Here is a 17453-nt window from a genome sequence, read left to right as displayed (position 1 = left end):
GAATGAGTTCAAAATGAGGTTCGGAGATGCAGGGACAGGACCAGCTTCAGGCACCAGCAAAGGAAGCAGGTGCTTGGGGCGGCCAATGGAAAGGGGCGGCACATCCAGGTCTTCGGCAGTGGGTCCCTCAGTGTGAAGGACCCGCCACAGAATTGCTGCCAAAGAATGACACCGAAGTGCCACCGATCATGTCTTTACCTTTTTTTTTTGCTTCGCCGCTTGGGGCATCAAAAAAGCTGGAGCCAGCCCTGTGCAGGGAAGGGAGAAAATAGGGCCCTATGTGTCACATAGGATGTGAAGGCGCTACTGTAACCACTACAGCTTTGAAGATGCTCACAGAGGCTACTACAGTAAATGTATTCTACAGCCCTTAAATAAGGGATGTAGAGGCACTGAGAATACTAAAAACTTCCTAACTACTAGTGCACCTTCACAATTTTGAAAAGCAAGTTGGGCATAATACGAGACCCTCACATGCAGAGACAGTCATTTGCAATACCCAGAGAAACCCTTCTGCATGCAAGAGACTGCTAAAAAGTTATCAGCTGCACCCTGAGGCACTTTTCTGAAAGAAGCAACAAGCACATCTGATGTCAGTCAGTCCCTCAGTACTTACACATGCAAAATAGCAGCTCTGCATAATTTCAGGAACCACTGCAGAATGTAACCCTTGATGATTAAGCAACTGGAGTTTATAGCTAATGTTTTGATAATAGAATTATTTCTCTTCAATACTTCTAAGGATAACAAATTTGGGTTACAATAATTATGCTTTTAATAGAATTGCACAGAAAAGGATGTGGTAAGTTGCTTTGAAAAAAAACCATCTTTATTGCCTTAGTGAATTTGATGGGCATATTTATGTGCCAAAGAAAAGCATAAAAAGGAAAATGAAGTCAAAGCAAGGGTAGTGCAGGTCTTCAAATGCAAACAATTAGCAAGATGAAGAATAGCCCTTAGTAATATTAGCAATAATATTACTTCATAGTGATGGGAATTGTTTTCCTTTACGGAAGAGAGTGTTTCAAGAATGTGACAAAGCCACCAAAACAACTAAACCATAACTTGTGCCACACTCCCATTAAACCCTGCTTCACATCTGCGACTGAGTTATTCCTCAACCCATCACCCAGTTCTCGAATCAGGTTCTCATGCTGCCTCTTCCTCAGCAACACCTTGTAACTTTGGCAAATATTATTAGTGTGAGCACATTACATGTAGAATGTGCAAACATTGCCCTGGTATATGTAATCACACACCTTCTGGGTGTAGGTGGTGGTCTGGCGCCGCTAGTGTCCCAAGAGCAATTAGAGTCTGCTCTACAACCTTAGCTAACAGCCAGGTGACTTGAGGAGCTCATGCACTAAGCTCCGGAGTTCCCTGGTTTGATCCCCCGCCAACGACCGTTCTGTCGGTGCATTTATTTCGATAAGATCCTAGGTATTTCACATTTGGAACAGCATGCCAAAAGAGCATTTTGTCCCATGTATTAGTACAGTTATTATAAATACCATGCCAATTTTCATTTTAATAATTTCTTCCAAAGCAGAATATATTGGATGTCATATGTTGATTCGTTTCTTTCAACGTAGTGTAATTATCACTAAGGCTTAAGAGTTCGTTTGCTTTAGACCATAGAAAAAGGCTGAATTCTTCATTGAATTGAGGTTTGGTGCAGGTACACACAAGCAAATATCTTTGTCACCTAGCAGTAACATTAATTAGCATAAACATGCAAACAGTAAATATCGTGATGTGATGTAATAGAATGTGTTCACTTACTATTATGTACATGCCATTGCACAATTTCTCACTGTCATCCTGTAGAACCAGCAACTGATTTACATTTGTGTGTAAGAAAGCCTGTTTATTCCAATCAACCCTTCCATCTTTTTTCTACCTTCTGTGGCTTCTCTGACACATAAAGGAGGTTTCAATGGAAATGAGAGTTTGAACACAGCATCAAGGCAGAGGTACAGGTGGAACAGACTAAATAAATCAATATTAAGTCAGAGTTCATTTTCAGCCTGATGTAAAAACCCCAAGCTTCATATCTCATTCAGTTTACCTTCACATCTGTGAGTTCGCTTTAGTTGCTGCCACAGGAGGTGACAAATCCTCTCACACCTTCCAAGAGCATGACGTGTCCTCCTCCACTTCCAGAGCTCAATCCTGCTCACAGTTAAGTTATAGGAATTTGCCCACTGAGTTTAATGAAACAGATGACGATGCCAGGACTGCAACAGCTACACATGCTTACATCAGCAGGAGGTGCCTGTCAGTAAGCTATCACCCACAACAGTCTGTGTCTCCGGGGGAGTAGATGGTCTGGGTTAAGGGAAGGGTCCCTGCATTCTGTAGCGCAGCATCAGAGAAAGACTTCTGTCGTTCCCGCTGCTCACCATCCCTTTCACTCATCTGGGACTGGGTGCTCCGATGCACTGCTGAATTAGGAATCTTGACAGCAAAACTAAGCTGTGCTACGGATACTCCTTGGGTACGCTAGTTGAATCTGAGCAAGTTTCAGGTTCATAATGAAGATGAAAGTGATGATTTTCACTTAGTGTAAGCACACTGTGTAAACCTTTCCTAGAAAACTGAATAGGTCTGACAACATCACAGAGTTGACAATAGCCTATTGAAGGACCAGATTTCCAGCAGCATGAAATCATTCAGTGAAATGACACTATTCCTACTTCTTTGAGTGGACTATATCAAAGTAAGAGGAAGTATTGGGAGAATGAAAATCTGGTTTCTGAGTTTAGATTATACATACTCTCAGATGATTTACCATCGTTGAACGAGGACAGCTCAAAACTATCTAATTTTGTGTCTGACTGAAGTGTATGTAAACTGTGCAAAGTTCCTCCTCCACTTTGGTGGGTCCTGCACTTATGGCGGATTTTTTCACCTCAGTGATCTTCCCTCTTGTGGAACCCACGTTGGGTCAGCTCTCCTGTGTCTGATCAGGAGTTGGAGATTTGGGGGGAACCCGGGCCCGCCCTCTACTTCGCGGTTCCGCCCAGGGCCCTGTGGATTGCAGCTGTCTTATAGTGCCTCCTGTAACAGCTGCATGACAGCTACAACTCCCTGCGCTGCTACTTCCCACTGGCCTCCTCAAAACACTTTCTCTTTATCCACCACAGGACCTTCCTCCTGGTGTCTGATCACTTGTCCTCTCAATCCTCCAGCAGTACACTCTCTCACTCTCAGCTCCTTGTCTTCTTGCTCCAGTCCTCACACATTACTCCTTTCCTCTGGCTCCTCTCTTCCTGACTAGAATGAGATCCTTTTAAACCCAGGTGCCTGATTAGCTGCCTGATTGGCTGCAGGTGTTCTAATTAAGTAGCTCTCTCTACTGCCTTTAGAAGATCTTAATTGGCTCCAGGTGCCTGATTAACCTGGAGCAACTGCATTGTTACCAGGGTCTAGGGATTTGTTTCGCTGGGGCTAACATACCTGTTTCTCAGTACTTTACTGTAGCCGTCTGGCTTGCCCATCACAACCTATAGAGGTACAGAATGGAATTCCACTGATCCGTAGTCACTACAGAATCAAAGAAGGCTCATTGTGAATATGATGTGGATAACATGCATTAAGTCCATATAATAAAGGCACTATTGTTCATAATTCCCCCAATCAATAAGGAGGCTGCCAAGGAGCTAACAGCCCACAGAACATTCGAGCCTTACCAAGGACTAACACAGACGACACACACACACACAATCTGCTGGTAGGAGATTGCGTTTTGTCTATTAGTAGAATGCACAATGGCCTGTGATAGATGTTAGATGGGGTGGGTCTGAGTTACTACGAGAATTCTTTCCTAGTGTCTGGCTGGTGAGTCTTGCCCACATGCTCAGGGTTTAACTGATGCCATATTTGGGTCAGGAAGGAATTTTCCTCCAGGCCAGATTGGCAGAGGCCCTGGGGGGTTTTCACCTTCTTCTGCAGGATGCGGCACGATCACTTGCTGGAAGATTCTCTGCACCTTGAGTCTTTAAGCACGATTTCAGGACTTCAATGGCTCAGACACAGGTTTGATACAGGAGTGGGTGGGTGAGATTCTGTAGCCTGCGCTGTGCAGGAGGTCAGACAAGATGATCATATCGTCCCTTCTGACCTTAAAGTCTATGATTCTATGAGATCAGACTCTGTTCAAGTTCACATAGGCAGAGTGTATGTCATGGTGGAGTTTGGAAGATACCACTACCAATCTGACCCCTGATTAAAACAAAAGTCTCAGTGGTTTCATACATGCTTTTCCCCACTAGACTACCTCAAGTACTTCTAAAATTAGAATTAATTTTGGATAAGATATTAAAATATTGCAGCTGATAGCATCAAATTGATTGAATTTCTGTAAACTGGACAATCTAATTTCTGCCAAAGCTATTTACTAAGTGTTATGCATTTAGCTAGAATCAACTGACACTTGGATCCCTGGACTACTTAATAAGCATGAAAGAAATTCAGATGCCATTTTATGGCTTGCCAGCATCTTAACTGGTTGTTTGGTTTCTACAGGTTTGGCTGACAGAACACACCACTCACTGAGAATGCACAACGAGCGTCAATTCTTCGACTTTCCTGCCAGCGATTCCACGATTAAGGTTCAATGTAAATGCTACCACGGCTTCATTTTCCATAGTACAGACACTGCCAACTGGATTGTCACCTGTCAGTACATTTATGGTTTGTCATTGTTAAGAGTAAGCAGTAAAATTTGCCTATTGTTAAACCTGTTAGTATTTACGATCAGTAAAATGGCACTGGTATCATAGTTTGAATCTAGTAGTTAAATCTAGGATTATTTTCTTATTCTTGCATTTCCCTTATTATCAGCAGTGAATTTATAAAAACATAAAAAAATCAGCTACTCATACCACAAAACCTACTCACTGTGAAAAACCAACCAGGGAAAATTAACTATGTATGACCAAAAGAAATTGATCAGCTCACATGATTTCTAAGCTAATTCTATTTCCCCATACACTATTGGCTAAAGTTTCCCCTCTTGTCCCAATACACTTGCACAAAAGAAAACTCCTCAGGCTCCCTTACCTTTTTGTTTGTTTGTTAAGACCTAGAAAGGCCATGGTAGACAAGCAGAATGTGACCTGACACTTCACTGAATGTTAGATGTGAGTCGGGTGACTGCATCACAATTCGTTAGTCAAGGAGATGTGGTTAAATGGTTGGAAGAAGGCATTCCTCTCCCCTCATCTCCACAAGGCTGCCACTGCTGATGCCTGGAAGAAAATGTGGAGCAAATGCTGCTTCTATTGCACTGGCCATAGCAGTGCTGATGACTGCCCCAGGTCGCTCACTATGGATCCGGAAATTTTCACTTGGCTCTTACAGCTCTGCTCGTGCTACCAGTACATGTCTGTCAAAAGTCATCAACTATGGCTATTTTAAACATCCTTAATCTGCATACATGAGTTTTTGGGGTCAGTTGTCATTAAAAAAAAAAAATCCCATAAAACGGACTGTGAATGCCAGTAAGTTTTTCATAAAGCACCTCAGAGCCTTGTTAAAATAAGCACCATTTCAATATTCAGTATCACTACCACAAAAGCAGCTCTAAAACTTTATAAGATATATTGCTAATGGGAAAATCTCAGATAGGGTATATCTTATCTTCATTTCCTTTGGCTCTGTGCATTAGACTGGGAGAGAGAATTTATTTTATCATTTTTGTTTTCAATGTGTTTTATTCAGTGTAGTGACTTTCACTAAACATATCTGTGATAAAATCTTAGTCATAGGGAAGGAACAGGACAGGTCATGGGTAATAAAGAAAAATTCACAGAAGCCTGTGACCTGTTCCTGACTTTTACTAAAAATACCCACGATAAAATCAGAAGGGGTTAGGTAGATGCTTCCCCCCTTTCAGCTGAGCCATGGAAATCCCCCTGCAACCAGTGGTGCCGGGGAGCTGCGAAAATCCCCCATGGTGCCGGTGGCAGCTAGGGAGCTGAAGGGTACCCCCTCACCTGCAGGGGCTGGGAGCTTGGGGATACCCTGGAAGTCACAGATTCCATGATTAAATTGTAGCCATACCTATGACCCATTTCACTTGAAAAACAGTTTTCAAGGGGTGGAATTTGGTATTTTCCTACAAACACCCCTATATTAATCTATCCTACTTTCCTTGTGCACCTCATTGACTGCACTGGGAATGAGTCATGCAAGGAATGTAGATTCCTGCTCACAAATGAATCTAGAGAGATTTCACCATCATTTTTTTCAGCTAATACATTTCACTTACTGATATTTGTCCCAGACATGCAGGAAGAAACACAAGATGTGAGAGATGTAGTTTAATTGGACCACAACTTTATTAATTTAACTTGTCTGGGAATTATCAGGCAATAACCAACCCAATGCTGTCATCATTCCTTCCTCACTCGTTTCCATCTATTTGGGGAGGGCTGCCATCAGCATCCCACCTCTCTGGCCTCTCTTTTGTTGGGATCCCACTGACTTCCCCTCATATGAGGGTTGAGAGAGCTGAGGAAACACCATTGTCGTCTCCGTATTATGAGGCCCAGACCCATTCCCCAGCTTCTTTAGGGAGTGCTTTCCACTAAACCCAGTTTAGCAGGGAATCAGGCACACTTTGCAGTGAATACCTGCTCTGGACCCTTGCCATGTGCTCAACTGCAGCAACTTGAACCTAATCTCCTATCTCACATCCTAGGAGCTGTATGTGAAGGCAGAAAACGACCCTGATCAGCCAAATCTGGTGAGGAGCGGAAAATTCCCTCTCCATCCCCAAAAAGGTAACCAGTGCAGATCAAAAACACAATCCCAAGCTAACCCAATGGTGATCCAGAAGTGAGATAGGGCTCTGCTTGGCAGGACAGAGAATATATGCTCTCCTCTGGCCAGAATGAGACAATGGCTAGAGGAGCTCAGATAAGCCATTCTCCTCCCCACCCAAAGGTGTGAGGGGAGCTCTTAACAGAGTCACTACCCCTTTCCTCCTGTTTGACCAGACAAAGTCAGCCCCTTCCCTCCTTTGAGGTTGCAAGAGTTGCGTTCTAAATCCAGTTAAAACTGAACTTGGGACCAGGGCAAATTCCTGTTCTATTCAGTATCATTGTAACAAAGTCTTGTTGTTATGGGAACAAGACTGCACTAAACAGATTACCCCAACTTGAAGCAAACTGTCATTTAATTTACTCTGTGGTGCTTTTATTCTCCCTGCTCTAAGCAATCCTTTTTATATATAAAAAAAATGTTAACATTTCCAAGCTATTACACCATAATAAATTGCCAACTGAAAACTCGGCTAAAAGTTGCTTGTTTTGAGCATTTCTATGATTTTAAACTGAAGTTGCTTTTTTAAGAACAATATTGTGGACTTCTAAAAATGCCTTCCACCCAAGGATCTCAACCTATCGGCCCACAACATCTCTGTGAGGTATTAGACTACAAGTTCCTTTGGGCTGGAACTTTATCTTGTGTCTGTAAAACACTGCTAGTGGCAGTTATATAAACATTGTATCATGAAGTTATGGTTACAGGGAAACTGAGGGACAGAGCCTCTTGCAGAAAAAGCCACATGGTAGAGCCAAGAACGTCCTTTCCCCCCCTTAAATTCTGTGTTTTACTGTTGTGAGATGGTATAGAAGTGTTCCTATGTTTCATTTAACAGGACCCACTCTTATTACCAGTGGTCCATGCAAGTTCTTACATTGGAGTATCCATTTATGTCCAAAGAAAGCCAACAACCACCACCCCAAAACACCCTCTAAGTAGCTGAGTCTTTACTCAGAAAAGGGAGAAGTGCTGGAGACTTCAGAAAGTCCACTAGGGCTTTTGGTATTGCAGTTGATATTACATGGAAGACATTTGGCTACTATGTTAATAGGCAGTCATACAAAACCCTGAGATACATTACAGAATTTCTATCCTCCTGTTCCCGGTTATGTTAATACATCTCTAATTGTTTCATAACCATGTGAACATTGCAACAGCTACAATCTGTTGGAAATTAATCACCAGGATTATTTATATTTGAGTGCTGAATGTACAAATACATATAAGATTGTAGCAGCCGTCAACTCCAGTTAGCGAAAACCAAGAGCATGCCATCTAGTCTATCATCATATTGTTAGTTGATGTGCTAAGCATATCCTCCCATTTGGCGTTCAGTGAGCTAAATCTATTAATATTGATGTGTAAAATCAGTGTATTACTGTGTTGTGGTTTTGGCTGGTTTTTTTTAGGTTTTCTTATACCGTGCTGTCCCTCAAATGGAACTCAAAGTGCTTTACAAAGGAGATCAGGATCATTATCCGCATTTGATGGCTGGGGAAACTGAGGCTCAGAGGCAAGTAAGTGACTTAAAACGCAGCAAGCCCCTGGGGAGCCAAGAAGAGAACCTAGTCTTCTGATCCCAGTCCAGTGTTCTAGTCAGTAATTGTTTTGCTATCATCAGTTTTTATTGTATAGGATTTAGAGGACTCACAAGAGGCACCTAACAAATGGATTAAAATCAAACAAATATGTGACTGCTTCTCAAGTACATCAGCAGGGCTATACCCCTGGCCTTTTGAGAATGACTGAAAGGTGGTTGAGCTTGCTTCTGAGCTGCAGCCAAAAAGAGAAGGGGATGATTCATACTGAGAATGAAAGAGAGAAACCCATTGCTTCAAGATCCCAGTTTCGGTGTAGCAGGGAAAAATGAAAGCCTCAAACCATCTTAAAGAAGTTATATCCATATAAACAGGGTGACTGGTCACCCTGTCCAGAGAGGAGGTCTCCTCATGCTCCTTCTCACTTTCCACAGAGGTACTTGAAGGAAAGACTGGATATATTTACCCAGAGGTATCCTCTCATAAGGAAATGGCGGGCCAGTTACCTTCTCCAGAGGACACTCAAAGGAAGCTGTGTGTGAATGAGACTCTGCTCCAGGTAGGAAGTTCCTCCTACCCTTTGTTGTCCCCCTTCATGCTACTCCCCACTTCCAATCCAATTTGTAGCTGAGGAAGAGGGGGTAAGGTGGCACCTCAAGTCAGGACTGCAGCCCTCCTTATACTCTGCTGCTGAAAGTGCTGGAGTCCAGAGGAGCATGTCACAGGAAATGAAACAGACAGAGGGAAAGAAAAGAAAAAAACCACACATGGTGATTTCAGGTACATGGCTTCTAAGCCACATGTGGGACAGTTGCGTCCAGGGATTAGATCCATATTACTCTTGCTATAGCTCACTTTAAGACACTGATTGTTACTTTGTCTCTGCCACCTCCTGTGCCCCTGCATATTAGAACTTTCCTCACAGAAGAGAGAACTTTTAGTCACCCTCAAGTCAGCGCTCCTGGTAGGGAAACGGGAACTCTTAAAGGAAAACAGCCCGAGAAGTTATGAGACCAAGTGAAGGAATCCTCACCCTTAACATGTTACTGCAGACCAATCGATCTGTGCAGACAGCTTCCTGAAGGCAGCTGGAGATGGCAATGAGCGGCAGACTCAACTGCTGCCTTGCAGCCACCCAAGCTCTGAGCTACATGGATTCATGTTTCTCCCTGATATGCCCACTACTAGCCTTCCACCAATCTGGAGGCAGCTGCTGCATACAACCTACAGACGTTTGCATGCATGTAGATGGATGCTCAGCTACCCAATCTGCACAGCCCATGCCAGCAGTTGCACATTCAAAAGAGGGCTTGCAGCTGGCTGAAAATTTTGCCATCAGTGGTCACTATACACCGCTGAATTGTATTCCCGGTCCATCTGGCATTTACGCTGTAGTGTATGAGTTGGGAATTATTGTACTTCCTTCCCATACTGCAGGAACACTATATAGCAATATTGACTGACTTTCTTCAGCTAATCTTCTCTCTTTAGAAAGTAGTCATGACTTCCATTTCCACCTTAAATTATTATTTTGTTTCCAATCTGCATTTTATACAGGAGAAAGGCAGGACCAATACCCGTCTGCTTCCCCCTCCCGCCTCCGTCATTTACTACTGACTAAGACTGTGTTTCCTCATCCATTTAATATGACCAAATGAATATCAATATTGTACTCCAAGTCACTCTAATCTAAATTAGTGTCAATATTTTATCATTTTTTATATGAGGTTCTCACAGCGGCGGCTCTAGACATTTTGCCACCCCAAGCAGGGCAGCATGCCGCAGGAGGCGCTCTGCCGGTCCACTGGAGCTGCCTGCCACCCTCCCGGCGACCAGCAGAGTGCCCTCCGCAGCATGCTCCCCCAAGCACGTGCTTTGCATGCTGGGGTCTGGAGCCGCCCCTGGGTTCTCAGCAGCAGCTCTGACAAAGAAAATAGCATTCTCTTCTATTTTGGGAATCCACACTGAATATTAATAAAGACCGACATCTGGCAAACTGAGTGTAGTCCTTGTGTTACTACTGCACACGCTTTGTATACATAAGATGCATTCTGAGGGCCTGGAGGCAGTCAAACATCCTTGCAAGCTTTGGCAAGTTTCCTTGGAAAGAGCAATGGCAACACAACACTTCAGATACTGTTGCTATATAAATTAAAACCTTGCTCTATCCAACAGAATGTAATGGAAGCTCAGTGAACAATGTGATCTCTCTTCCTCTCCCCTATTAAGAGTACATTGTGGGGTGTGTTATGTTCCCCCCTGGGGAGCTCTTGGTATTTCTTCTGAACCCCTGAAGATATGTCTGCCCCACTCATAACTCTCACTTTCTGTCTCCCTGCTTGTGGCTCTCTTAGGAATAAACAGGACTCCCTTCATAGGCAGTCAGTGCCAATGCTTAACCAGCAGTAGAGTGATATTGACACTGGTTCCGGAAAGCACATCACACTGGCGTTTGGCTTCCTGTCCTGGATCTCCTCTGCGTACAAAGTCAGATGCAAGGTTTTGACACCTGATCCATACCTGGGGAATCACTTCTGCAAGTGATTAGAGTAACTGTCAACCCCACCACAGTGCAAATTCATTTCAGTGTACCTTTCCTACCACCACCCACTGAAAGAGCATGGATGGAAACAGACTTATCCTTTTAGAATCTGTGGAGTGCTCAGACACATAGGAGCTGTCTCCGTGGGTGCTCTGGGGCTGGAGCACACATGGAAAAAAAAATAGTGGGTGCTCAGCACCCATTGGCAGCCCCGTGGATCAGCTCCTCCCCCTCCCCCACAGCACCACCCACCTGCTACAATCAGCTATTCAGCAGTGTGTAGGAGGCTCGGAGAGGGAGGGGAAGGAGCAGAGGCAGGAAGAAGTAGGGGTTTGGGGGAAGGGGTGAGGTGAGGCCTGGAGTGGAACAGGGGCAGCAAGAGGCAGGACAGGGATTGGGACTTGGAGGAAGGAGTGGAGTTGGGACAAGGCCTGGGGCAGAGAAAGAGTTGAGCACCCCCTAGGAACAGAGGAAGTTGGCACCTACGCTCAGACACCATGGTGATCGCCATGCCTGACTAGAATAGAACACAGAAGTGCAAGGCACTCTTACTTCTTCCATTGTATAGGATTGATTCTGTTTGCACATAACTCCCACACCCCTGCTAGCTCAGGTGATATATACTGTAGGAGGAACGGGCAGGAGAAATCTACAGCAACAGAAAAATAAATTGGAAGGTGTCTCCACTCAGAGCAGCAGCAGAAGGAAAGGAGCAATGGATACATCTTTATCCAAAGGTTATTTTACTCATGGGATAGTTATTACTTTGAAAAATTAATGTAATTTAAAATCAGGCACTAGTGCATCTACATAGTTGTTTGTTTATACACTCCCTGGATTGCTGGCCAATGAGCTTTCAAAGATATGTTTAACTTTTAGTTCATTGTTCCTTTAAAGTCACAGAGAATAAATAGAACTAAACCACCACCAATCTGGCAACATTTTATTCTTCTTTTGCCCTGATCCTTTATCGTCTCTATCTTCTGGTACCATTTCAACCCTGAATCACATCAAATTCTTAAGAGACCCAGAAAAATACCAAGATGTGCCACATAATCTGACTAGAATATATTTAAAATTGTCTATAGTTTCTTTTCAGATCTAATAGAATATAGACTTGTGAAAGAAAGGCTGAAAAAACAAAAAAGGATGTTACCAGTGACTGAGGAAGATATTAATTAGATTGGCTTTCAGATATCTTCTGGGAGGTACATAACCTTTCCTCTGACTCAGACAGTACTTAAAGAAAAGCAGAACATTCTATTCTCTCAGAGAGTAGGGAATGTGAAATTACTGAGGGCTTCCTTCAATGCCAAAGTAGATTTGATCCCACTAGTCCCAATTCTACTGTTACATTTGTGCAGCCTCACTGACACAATATTTGTCCACCCCAAACATTCATGAGTCAGGTGGCAAACATCATGAGATTGGCTTTAAAAGCCTGCATTTAGGATTCTTATTGTCTTGTGTTTTTATAAGTATCAGAACTTACAAAAAGATCTATTGACATTCTAAAGTAACCTTTAAAGGACACTATTCCAAGTTTGTAGGACACAATCAGCCATAGAAATCACCTAGCAAGCACATAGGACATAATTGTTTTTTCATAATAGGCCCAATCCTGCAGTACCATTGGAACCTGCTCTCACTGAAGCCAATGGCAAAACTCACTTTGCCTTTAATTGCGAAGGATCAAGTTCATAATGTCATAGGACTTCAAGTTGCACAAAGAACACAAAATCAGGCCAATGTTCTAGTTAGATTTGCACAGATATTGTGGGGGTGGAAATCTTGAACTATGCTGACCATTTCTAAATGGAATTTGATTTACTGTATTTCAACACAGTTCACTTTTTGCTAACATTTTCCAAGCAAGTTTTTGTTTAAATGAATATTTACAGAACACAGAAGTCAACAAATATTTGTCAGAATTCACCTTGCAGCCATCTTGAGGCGTTGTTTCTAAACGTTAGTTCATCAATCCAGGAATAGAAACAATACAATGTGACTTCTCCAGTTGGATGCTGAGCTAAATGTGACCAAATCGCACAACACAAATGTTGATCAAATAGTCATGGGAAAAGTCAGTGCAAATAGTTCACAAGCAGTTGATAGTCTGAAACTTGTTCCCACTAAGCATTTTACCTTTATGAATTTCTTCACAAGGCAAAATAGTTTGACAATCTATTTGCAAATACATTGTGAACCAAAGAGAGGCCTAAATTAACTGGCATGCTTATTAGCTGTGAATTGCTTGGCCACCTGTCATGCTAGTAAATTGCACATACCAACAATACAATCCAACAGAAGAATCAAGAAGGAAAAGTTTTATTAATGTATATGCTAGCTGGTGCACAGACAATCCCTGAAGAGTGAATGAAGTAGTTTAAGGAAGGTTCCTACAGGTGCTGGTCTTGATCAAAACAAATAAAAATCAACATCAACAAGTTCAACCTAAAGAATATCATTCCTGATTCTGTAAATGTAATCTATTACTGTAGCCTGGAAGGTCTGTTCAGCAATAAACCCTGCTCCCTATACCACCACCCCAATTCAGTTGAGGAAAAACAGAAAAAAAATAGTAACTTGCACAAAACAAAATTACATGCAAACAATCGTTGGAGGTTCTGTAGAGCAGTTAGCATCACACCTATGTTTGCCACAGTAATTATGCAAACAACAAATTCAACATAAAGAATGCCATTCTGGGTTACTCAGAATGTAATTCCATCTTTGTTTCAGATGGAACAGCAATCAATATCAGCATCTCTCTTCAGGGAATATTCTTCTGGGGGTAGGGCTTGCAGAGGACATACATGGTGAGAATGGTAGTATTGCTGGCCTCAAAAGTTCAATGAGTCACCAACCAGTCGACCAAGATTGCATTCCACCCCCTAAAAAACTTGAGAATTTTAGAAAAATTAATCCTTTTTTGGTCTGTCTTCAAATTCTTCCCCTGTCCAGCCCCCAGCATGTGTTGCCAATTTATTGTGAGAAAATAGATTTTGGCTGCCGCACTGCCCCATCAATTAATTTTCTGCCCCACTCCATCCCACCCCAACTCTTCAGTCTCAGAATCAAATCAATTAATTGTGTGAACCCCACATCTGCCTCAGGCCCGACCCTGGGGTTACTACATCTGATACACACACACGGACACCTGGGATGATCCTGAACCCACAAAACTGGACAGCTGTGTCTAAAAAGGCATATGCTGGGAATCCTGGGAAACCCCGGACAGGTGGTAACCACAGCTCAACTCCGCCCACCCAGCCATACCTCTGCACCCTCTGCCCTCAACAAAACTTCTGCTGTTCCTGCACCTGTGAAGGTTCTTCACCCTTTCTTGGCTTGGGGGCTGGAGGGAGGGCTGTGCCAGAGATCTTCACCCCAAGCATGGGTCCTCTTCTACCCCTTTCCAAATCTGGTGTGGAAGCACACAGAGGAAGAGCTGATCACAGGTGGTGAAGGAGAGAGGGGCAGAACTGCCCAAAACTGTTGAGCTTTTCCCCACCCCCTTTTCCACCCTCCTCCCACTCCCAACAACATCTCAGCTTCTCAGGGAGATGTTCCTGGTTCCTACAATTCCTGCCGCCTGCAGATCAGTCAGCGGGAACTTTCTCCCTGTGCAGCCAGAAAATTGCAGGAAGGCTGAAACTTCGTGCATCCTGGTGACACTGGTTCCTGAAGGGTTTAAAAACCCATTATGCAGAAGGGTTGGCACTAGTGGAATGCAGAATTTTAAGCTAAATCCATAAGGATTTCAAACCAACCAGTGTGCAATCTCTACAGATAAAATGAATCTGTCGAGATTTGGAAAAAAGCTTAGGGGCAATTTTGGAGTGGTTGGCTTGTTTCTATGGTGTGTCTGGCTGAATTGCAATGTCAGATAGGGCCACTATTGACAATACAACCTACTTTTGTTTGGTTTCTCCCTCTCCCCCCACAAAGCCTCTAGCAGGAAAGTGGTTAAGAAAATCACTTGTTATGTTTGGGTCATGTAGTAAGGACGCTGTGGATTAGTGAGTGGTTTCAGAAGCCAGAGACTGGAAAAAAGCTCCAATCATTAGTCCTTTTATGACCCTTTCTTCAGGGCTTTTTACTATCCACAAATCAACTGACAACACTAGATTATAACCCCAGAGGCTGCCCCTGCTTCTGGCAGGGACAAGACACTCCCTTGCCCTGAATTCCTCTTTGACCCAGCTTCTTCTTTCACTCTGCCATGGGCAACTGTATGACTGGTGAGGACTTATGAACCCTTAACAGATTGCAGCCCCTTTACTTTGTCAGAGAAGCCCAAATATTTGTCATTCATTCCAGTCTTTGCAATTGTGCCTTTGAAGTTATGTTCCTCAGTGTTGTTTTCCTCAATGTGAGGAACACACCCATCTGCTTTATTGACCATGTCTGCACTGAGTACTCCCATGACACTCGAACTACCAAAATCCTGTCCCAGCACTCACAGGGTTCAATACAAAGCTTGAGCCGGACTCCCTGAGAGCAGTCTCTTCCTGATTGTTCCAAAGGCCTTAGTCTATATTACAGGAGGATTGTACCTGCACCATTATCCTCTGGGCAGATTGGAGGGTCTAGATTTAGGTGAGCTGTTTTATCAACCACAAGCATTTAAAAGTCATGACTCCATCCCTTCAAAATCATGAGACTGGCTAAGAAAAGAAAAAAAAGTTATGAGATTTTAAAAATAAATTCAGAGTTCCTTTTATTTGCCTTCTAACATTTGAGACTTGAGAGTTCATGTTTTCCAGCTTTACTCCACAATTACAAGGGCTAGAAACTTATTTTTTAAAATGAAAGCTGAGATCACCTGACTCCAAAAGTAGGGCTTTAAGAAAGTCACCCAACATTAGGGTTAAGATTATGAGAGTTAACAACACTAGTTGAGTGTCAAGAAGACCAGAGATCTTGTAACAAGAGATGGGAGTTGATCAAGGGATCAGTGAGAAGTTTTTGGGCAGGAATGGGCAGAATTTAGGTACGATATGGAAATAAAACCAGCAGGATCCAGTGATGAGATATGTGAGGAGAGGATGACGATACATGAGGGAGGAGAGAAGAATGGAAGATGACATCAAGGTTGTGAGCCTGTACAGGAAGGTTAATGCAACTGTCCACAGTAATGACATTCAAATTCAAGTTGTATTTCACATTGATAACCACAAACAGGAACTACTTAGCTCAGTACCCATCTGGAGAAGCTATCAAATACATTAAAAAGCATAACCCTAGGATAATAACCCTATATCCAAAACCTAATTGCGGTGGCAGGTTTAGCTCTATTTTTACTTCACATCTGAGAGGGAGCAATTTAGGGCTGCATCCAGGACAAGGTCAGTGACCTATTTCCAGGGTCAGTGAATTTACTTATTGTTCTTAGGTATAAACTACAGAAGCAAAGACAATTATGTTTCTCCAAAGGAAGATTTGAATAGTACGTTATTGGGGTAGAGTGCATGGGGAGAAAGATGGGCAAAGGAGTTTACTTTTTACCAAGCAAAATTAAGAGTGAAATATAACGGGTTAATATATACGTCCTATGATCCTGAGGATCCAAACACATACAGCAAGTAACCAGCAAAATGGATCTTGAGTTGCTTGCCAATAAGGCTGAGGCACCCACATATTAATTAGAATGCCCAGTACTTAGTTAATTATGTGTTTTGTTCCTTTAGTGAGTAATGATATAGTAAGCAGTAAGTTCCAGGAAGAACTGGAAGTGCTAATAAATAAACACAACTATGACATTGTTGGCATCACTGAAACTTGGTGGGATAATACATATGATTGGAACGTTGGTGTGGATGGGTACAGCTTGCTCAGGAAGAATAGACAGGGGGAAAAGGGAGGAGGTGTCGCCTTATATATTAAAAATGTACAAACTTGGACTGAGGTGAAGATGGACATAGGAGACAGAAGTGTTGAGAGTCTCTGGGTTAGGCTAAAAGGGGTAAAAAACAAGGGTGATGTCGTGCTAGGAGTCTACTACAGGCCACCTAACCAGGTGGAAGAGGTGAATAAGGCTTTTTTTCTACTAACAAAATCATCCAAAGCCTAAGATTTGGTGGTGATGGAGGACTTCAACTATCCAGAAATATGTTGGGAAAATACCACGGGGCACAGACTATCCAATAAGTTCATGGACTGCATTGCAGACAACTTTTTATTTCAGAAGGTTGAAAAAGCTACTAGGGGAAAGCTGATCTAGACTTGATTTTTAACAAATAGGGAGGAACTCATTGAAAATTTGAAAGTAGAAGGAAGCTTGGGTGAAAGTGATCATGAAATCATAGAGTTGTTAATTCTAAGGAAGGGTAGAAGGGAGAACAACAAAATAGAGAATGGATTTCAGGAAAGCAGATTTTGGTAAGTTCAGAGAGCTGATAGGTAAGGTCCAATGGGAATCAAGACTGAGGGGAAAAAAACTGAGGAGATTTGGCAGTTTTTCAAAGGGACACTATTAAGGGCCCAAAAGCAAGCTATTCCACTGAGTAGAAAAGATAGAAAATGTGGCAAAAGACCAC

General features: G+C 42.8%; 1 long non-coding RNA gene across 1 annotated transcript; it reads left to right on the top strand.

Moving 5' to 3' along the window:
- The first annotated feature begins 4636 nt into the window (after window positions 1-4636).
- LOC116824528 (uncharacterized) lies at window positions 4637-10783 on the top strand. Its single transcript, XR_004373648.2, has 4 exons — window positions 4637-4680; window positions 8241-8348; window positions 8804-8928; window positions 10724-10783. It is a non-coding gene; the product is annotated as an uncharacterized LOC116824528 (long non-coding RNA).
- Window positions 10784-17453: the final 6670 nt, after the last annotated feature.

The sequence above is a fragment of the Chelonoidis abingdonii genome, chromosome 7 (genome assembly GCF_003597395.2).
Source record: "Chelonoidis abingdonii isolate Lonesome George chromosome 7, CheloAbing_2.0, whole genome shotgun sequence".
NCBI classification, from domain to species: domain Eukaryota; kingdom Metazoa; phylum Chordata; order Testudines; family Testudinidae; genus Chelonoidis; species Chelonoidis abingdonii.
The sequence above is the reverse complement of the archived record's forward strand: the minus strand, read 5'-3'. Positions and strand labels throughout refer to the sequence as shown.